General features: G+C 40.4%; 1 protein-coding gene across 2 annotated transcripts in view; it reads right to left on the bottom strand.

Moving 5' to 3' along the window:
* The window catches only part of RhoGEF64C (Rho guanine nucleotide exchange factor at 64C), a 252,562-nt gene extending 246,349 nt beyond the window's left edge, over nucleotides 1–6,213 (bottom strand). For both annotated transcript variants that reach the window (XM_070084217.1, XM_070084218.1), the window contains exon 1: nucleotides 6,074–6,213. The gene's annotated coding sequence lies outside the window, so the exon portion shown is untranslated. The remainder of the gene's footprint in view (nucleotides 1–6,073) is intronic.
* Between the last annotated feature and the right edge of the window lie 298 nt (nucleotides 6,214–6,511).

Here is a 6,511-nt window from a genome sequence, read left to right as displayed (position 1 = left end):
GAGACAATACCTGTCACAGTACCACTAGAGACAACACCTGCCACAGTACCACTAGAGGAAACACCTGCCACAGTACCACTAGAGACAACACCTGCCACAGTACCGCTAAAGACAACACCTGCCACAGTACCACTAGAGACAACACCTGCTACAGTACTAATAACACTCACCTTCCCTCAGGTCTTTCATACCACCTAAGTCTGGATCGTACAGGCAGTGGGGGTGAGTGTAATGGTGTACTGGTGGTGAGTGTACTGGTGTTGGTGCAGTGGTGGTAAGTATACTGGTTTTGAGTGTACTGGTGGTGAGTGTACTGGTGTTGGTGCAGTGGTGGTAAGTATACTGGTTTTGAGTGTACTGGTGGTGAGTGCACAGCTGATGGTACGTACAGGATCTGGGGAGATGGAGCAGGCACACAGTGACCTTGTAAGACTCGGCTCTCACTAGACCGTTGTTCACACACACACACACACACACACACACACACACACACACACACACACACACACACACACACACGTACTTAAGGGAAGAAGAAGTAAGGGAAATACGTCCAGTCATATCAACCCTTGCAACGACTAAGGCAATCAGAAAGCTGCTGCTGTGTGTACCTCGATCTGGACAAGAACCCCAATGGAAATAAGTCACTTTGACTACTTTTTGGGTTATCCTATGTAATTTACACACATGTTACTAGGTATGATAATGACATTTATGTGCACCTGTACCTAAACAAGCCTACTTTCTAAAAGGAGAGGAAATTACAGAGGAAGAGAATACAAAAACACCGAAGACTAAAGGAAAGCCGGGGTATGTATTGGCAGTTGTGGAAGCTCAGCTTCGGAGGGATGTCACCAACACCACTTTGATCCCCTCCTTTTACCCTCAAACCCAGTTCCGTTTCCCACTCAAACACAATGATGTACATAGCCTATGTTAGGTCCTTAATTGATTATGCTGCTCCCATGTTGATATTAGCTAGAGAAAGTTCCCTCCGACCCTTGGAGTTAATGCAAAATGAAGCTCTCAGGATTATTCTTGGCTGTCCCAGATCTACAAAAGTTCTTAACATGAGGAAGGAGCTTGGTATTTCTAGTATCAGTGATAGGATTGTTGAAATTAACACTGTACTCGGTATTAGAATGTTGAGAAACGAACCAGACACTGTCACAGTGAATCTTACCAAGTGTCTAGAGGTAAATACACACAGATCTAAATGGATTGTGAAAACGTGCAATTGCATTAAGTTTTATAACCTGCATGAACTGTATCACTGTAGGCAACAAGAGCATTTCACCCCTCCATGGAAGATGTGTTCATTTAATATCACATACCTACAAGTCCCTCCCAAGAAGCTCATTGCTAGTAATCCCTTCCTTAAATCTCTTGTTAGAGCAACTGCTCAAGAAGAAATTTTTCGCCTAGCTGGTAGTAATAAGTTATCACAAGTTATATATACTGATGGATCTAAACAGGAGTCTTCTGGCAGGGCTCTATCTGCTCTTGTTGCCACCTCCCTAGTTAAGAACGATAATAAATTTGTTGAGTTAGGCATAAGAATTAACAACTGGGCGTCTACACTGCAAACTGAATTGTTTGCAATCCTAATGGCGCTAAAGCTAACCTATGACACTGAGCTTGACTCTATCATCATTACTGATTCTATGTCATTATTGAATGCTCTTGGCTCATATAATGACTCCAACAACATGCTCATTGGGGAAGCCAGGTATAGATACTCAAAAATTAGGGACAAAGGAATTAATGTACAATTGCTATGGATCCCATCACACATTGGATTACTCCTTCATGATAAAGTTGATGTGTTAGCCAAGAAGAGTATCCAGAAGGAGAACGTAGAATATAACTTTGGTATAACTGTGTCTAGCATTAGGAATAATATTAGGAGAGAAGTAAATAATGAAAATGATTGTTATAGGAATGCAGTTAGAAGCCTGAGTAGATCTATAACTCACTATGATAACATGAACGTAGATAAGTATGTTTATGGAGCAACTTGCAATGTGAACAGACTGACTGATGTTGTAGTGGGCAGGCTTAGGCTTGGTTACAAGTACTTCTGGCAGTTTGGGAGACACACAGATGATGATCAAACTAAATGTAAATTATGTGATCAGGCATATGGTCACTCTCTTGAACACTATGTTCTTAATTGTCCACTTATTGACGAATACAGAGACAGACAGTATAATAACCTATGTGACATGTCAAGATATCTTATTAATGAAAATAAGATACCAGATATACTAAGCAAATTTCCTAAATTTGCTTGTAACAGATAAGTGAACTATAGATATGTAGATATAAATCCATATGTATTCCTGTTAACCCTTTGGGGCCTAGTTCCTAGGCCTTTTGTGTATCCATATGCTCTCTCGCTACCGTCCACAGGATGGATATGGGGTGCACAATAAACTAGCCACTTCGGTGGCAAAATCTAATCTCAAAAAGCAAGCCATAACCCCTCCCTCCAACCTTCCTCTTCCGACACACAGTCCTCTCCCCATCCCAGTGTAAGAACCCATTAATGCCGGTCACTGACGCTTGAGAGGCAGGGCCAGGAGCCAGGATTCGACCCCGGCAAAACAAAAATGGATGAACATCAGCTCCTTAGCACACGTCTTCCTATACGAAATTTGTGGTGTAAATTTCTCAGAGTGAATAAGTGACGTCAATTTACCCCTGGAGCGCTTCCCACTGTCAAATGCAACATTATCTCTCACTTTCCCCCACACTTTTCACCCCACACTGAGTGTCCTTGACTGACGTGAGGACTGTGGCACCTTGCGCTCCACCTCCTGGCACCTCTTACTACACCTTATGGCACCTTGCAGTTCACCTTGTGGCACCTTCCTACGAGGTGACCTCTAACTTTACCAAGAGAGTAAAGTGCCTTTAACGTTACTAAGAGAGTAAAGTGCCTCTAACTTTACTAAAAGAGTAAGGTGCCTTTAACTTCACTAAGAAAGTGCCTTTAACTATACCAAGAGAGTAGAGTTCACAGCACTAAGTCTCTCGCGTTCCACTAAGTAAACAGATATAAACTACAAAATGAAACTGACTACTTGTAAGAATGTGGATCCTTAAGTTTAAATACGGACACACAATGAGGATTATAAAGACGTTTCGCCCACAATAAACGACTTCACAATAAAATGTCATAATACGCATTTTGTTTTATTTACACACTGCTGGTGTAGTTCACCACTTATTACTATAGACAGTTGACACCTAAGTATTAAAACCGTTTGGTAGAAGAAGAAGAAGAGGAAGAGCAAGAAAAAGAAGAGAAAAAAGAAAGAAAAATATGTCTTTTTCGAATTAGTAGTCCCTGAGGGGTCAGTACTTTATTTTACTTTAATTGTGAGAAGCATTAAACCAATAGGGATTTCGATCTATGAAAAGACAGGATAAAAATCAGATCAAGAGGCCTACACAGGCGTCAAGGCATCTCCCTGGAGGAGCCGGATGTAAATAAGACGCAGCGCAGGTTATGGAATTTTATTTTGACGACGTTTCGCCTACCAGGAAGAGTCACTTCGCACAGCGAACAAGACAACGGTATATACAGAGGTTGGAAAGAGATCCTGAGGTGAAAGAATGTCACGGAGTCACGACAAGCAAGCCTGATGAGTGAGGTTAGGTGATCACAGTGTTAGGTACTGAGTGAAAAAACTTCGATAAACCTTCGGAGGTTGTTGATTATCCTGAGTTTTAGTAAGATATTTTAGGTATAGGTACACATAAGTACAATTATCACATCTTGAAACATATGTGTAAATGACCTAGATAATCCCCCGAAAAAGTCAAAGTGAGTTTTTTCCATTAGAGGTCCTTGTAATTTATTATTATTATTATTATTATTATTATTATTATTATTATTATTATTATTATTATTATTATTATTATTTTGATTATTGTTAATGAATATTGCTCTCGCTATGGATTTTAAATATAATCTCTGCTACTACGGTCACTTTCTCCAATGATAACTCTTGTCTCTGGAAGCGCCAAGAGAACTATATACAAAAACACGAGCTTCCCAAAGGCAAGAAAGTGACTGTGGCAGCAGATTATGTTTACAATCCTCAGCAACAGCCACAACCAATAATATCATTACTCAAAAACTCAGAATCATTCACAGTCTTCGAAGTTTTAGCGAGACCGAATCTCCCAGGACCTCACGCTGCGATCACTTACCTAACTTCACTTACTCGGCGGCTGGCTACTCGCATAGGATTTCATGACCTCATTCGTTCACCTGAGGACCTCTCACCAACTCCCTATTAATACCTATTCTTTGTTCTCTGTGTGTGCTGATAAAGTCTCCTCTCCCGATAAACCCTCAGCAGGAGGATTAAGAAGCCAAGCTAATCTGGAGGGTTAACAAGCCATGACGGGATAATAACCCAGGCTACACATTGTAACCTTTATCTTTAACCTCAAGGGTTAACAATTCAGGCTAACCCGGATGGTTAATAACCCAGGCTAACCTTGAGAATTAATAACCCAGGCTGGGTTGACCCGGAGGATTAAAATCCCGGTCTTAATCTAAAAAAGTCAAGCAATGTGGCTTATTTTCAATTCCACTTATGGGCCCAACGATGTGACCCACAACAGTCGACTAACTCCCAGGTACCTATTTACTACTAGCTAGGTAATAAGGATAGCAGATATTATTATTATTATTATTATTATTATTATTATTATTATTATTATTATTAATGTGGAAAGCGCTTAACCCGTAGGGGTCATACAACATCTGGGGAACGGTAGGAAATTAGAGTTAATATGAAGAAGAGAGACTCCAATTCCTTGGATCAAGAGCCCTTGACCAACATCTCGACGCAATGGGTATACGAGAGATTCAACCCAGCAGCGTCTTGTACATGTTAGTGACAGCAACAAGCTGGCCAGCTTGATCAGTCTGCTGGTCAGCTTGATCAGTCTGCTGGTCAGCTTGATCAGTCTGCTGGTCAGCTTGATCAGTCTGCTGGCCAGCTTGGTCAGTCTGCTGGTCAGCTTGATCAGTCTGCTGGTCAGCTTGATCAGTCTGCTGGTCAGCTTGATCAATCTGCTGGTCAGCTTTCCTTAAGAGGACAGCTTATCACTATATATATTAATAAAACAATACAAGAAAAATCTTGAGTATTAAGGTACATCAGACGTGTTTGTACACGTGTACAAGTTTGCTACTACAGTATATCGTTATTTCTGAACAGAATCATTATTTCTGAACAGAATCGTTATTTCTGAACAGAATCGTTATTTCTGAACAGAATCATTATTTCTGAACAGAATCGTTATTTCTGAACAGAATCGTTATTTCTGAACAGAATCGTTATTTCTGAACAGAATCGTTATTTCTGAACAATATCATTGTTTCTGAACAGAATCGTTATTTCTGAACAGAATCGTTATTTCTGAACAATATCATTATTTCTGAACAGAATCGTTATTTCTGAACAGAATCGTTATTTCTGAACAATATCATTATTTCTGAACAGAATCGTTATTTCTGAACAGAATCGTTATTTCTGAACAGAATCGTTATATCTGAACAATATAATTATTTCTGAACAGAATCGTTATTTCTGAACAGAATCGTTATTTCTGAACAGTATCGTTATTTCTTCCCGAGTCACAGATACAGGGTTAATGATGTCCATTACGATACATATAGACTGATTTCCAAAGTCTGAAATAAAAGTATAATTAGTCTTTTTAGTTACCGACATTGCAAAGATCCCCAGTGGAAATAAGTCACTCCGCCTGACTTTTTTGGAGGGAGTTATATTTATAGCTTCCAATTGTCGATCTCCTTTTCCTCTTCCATTTTTGGAGGAATATGTAAACCAAAGCCATTCTTGAAGGTAAAAAAAAACAGTCTGATGAATCAACCTACTCTAATAACGCAACTCGTTCCGTCATGGTACTCACGGGCTTTTCAACTTTTGTCATTTTGTTGGCGTTAGAATAGGTGACGGATGAGGGAGAATATAACACTGGCAACAAAGAAAAACAGGTCAATGGGAGGTAAGGGCACACTCACCTTAGAATGGTGGCGGAGGCTGTTGATCCAAGCCCCTGCAAAAACCTGGTCACCTTAAAATCCACTGATATTCTATTTACCCTCTTTTCACACTCAAAGTAATCCACTTGGCACGCATCAATCACAAATCACTACTCTGTATTCATCAAACTGGGAATCATTGACATAATCTCTGGCATTCGAGAAATCACTGTAAGTCGGCAGCCGTGAACACCGACCTCCTCCCTCCACGACTCACACACCTGAACTGGTGAGTTTCCCAGCTGCTAGCCCAGGTAACTCTATAAGGTCACCTGTCGGGAGGAGAATTTTATGTGTGTGTGGTGCATTATAAGCAGAACTTATCCTGGCTTGTAAAGCAACGATACTCTTCCCGACAAGCCCAGTGTAAAACCCTTGTTGCAGTAACTAGAAAATCAGCGTGAGCTTCACGAAATT

The sequence above is a fragment of the Cherax quadricarinatus genome, chromosome 12 (genome assembly GCF_038502225.1).
Source record: "Cherax quadricarinatus isolate ZL_2023a chromosome 12, ASM3850222v1, whole genome shotgun sequence".
Classification (NCBI taxonomy): Eukaryota; Metazoa; Arthropoda; class Malacostraca; order Decapoda; family Parastacidae; genus Cherax; species Cherax quadricarinatus.
Note: the sequence above shows the minus strand (reverse complement) of the source record. Positions and strands in the feature narration are given on the sequence as shown.